Raw genomic sequence first — 1,139 nt, forward strand, 5'->3', positions numbered from 1 at the left:
CGTTTTGGAATACGAGAGTTTTCATCCACGTGTTGAGAAGCTAGAGAAGGTTGTTTTGGAGAAGGAACAACTGTAGTGGTGAAGGATTAAAGTGTGGCAAAAGTTGAGCCAACAACAGGGAAAGTGGTTGACATGGTCTGTGTCTGAGGAAGAGAGGATCCGTAAAGGTCCATATCCGAAAAAGCAAGGTATTTGTTAATGCCAAACAAGGAAGATATGGATTTTTTTTGCGGAATCAAAAGGTGAAGCCAATTAAGATGTTCTTTCAAAATGGATTTTAGAGCAAAGATGACTTTGAAGAATTGGATTTTGAAGTGAGTGTGTTTTGGAATACCAAAAGCATGAGTTGTTGATTGTTGTATGAATGTATTTGATCACCTATCTTTGAATAAAACGCTCAAGAACACAAGTTAAACATCAACGTAGTCAGAATCATGATTAGAGTTTAATTAACTTTTTTTTCTTCTTCAAAACACTAGATTTAGGATTTTGTCTTAACAATATCTCCATTTTTTATGATGACAAACATATTACTTGATTTTAATTTTGATCTTAATTTAAATATGATTATAATACAAAGTGCATTTGTTAAAAAAGCTCCCTCTTAATTTTTGTCTTCATTAACAGATATTTTTGAACTAAAATATTTTTTCTTCATTAATAATATCAAGAGAGTTCATACATAAGGTTCAAACTAAAAAAAGAAGGGTACAACAAAGAACTAATAATGAGTTCAAAAATACTTTTTAAATATAATTTCTACTTATCCTCCTTTGTCGTATCAAAAAGTGGTGGGAGGAACCGATAGTGAAAACAACTTCAAAAAGATAAAGATGGAGAGGAGACATCAGAGGATGAAGAGATAGGGGGCATGGGTAAATCAGGAAAGGTAGGAGGCAGATTAGGAAAAAGTGGTTCAAGTCCCAACTTGGGAGCTAGTTGAGTGTCCATCCAATCACTTAAGATTGCGTTCTCGCGATCTTGACGAACTTGTTTATCAATGATAATTTGAAGAGCAGTGAAAATTCATAGTGATATCCTTTCTTATTTTTGAGGCGTCCTTCTTTATCTTGGTTCGTTTTGGAGAACAAGAGTCTTCATCCACATGTTGAGAAGTTGGAGAAGGCTATCTTGGAGAA

The sequence above is a fragment of the Cicer arietinum genome, unplaced genomic scaffold (assembly GCF_000331145.2).
Source record: "Cicer arietinum cultivar CDC Frontier isolate Library 1 unplaced genomic scaffold, Cicar.CDCFrontier_v2.0 Ca_scaffold_6348_v2.0, whole genome shotgun sequence".
Classification (NCBI taxonomy): domain Eukaryota; kingdom Viridiplantae; phylum Streptophyta; class Magnoliopsida; order Fabales; family Fabaceae; genus Cicer; species Cicer arietinum.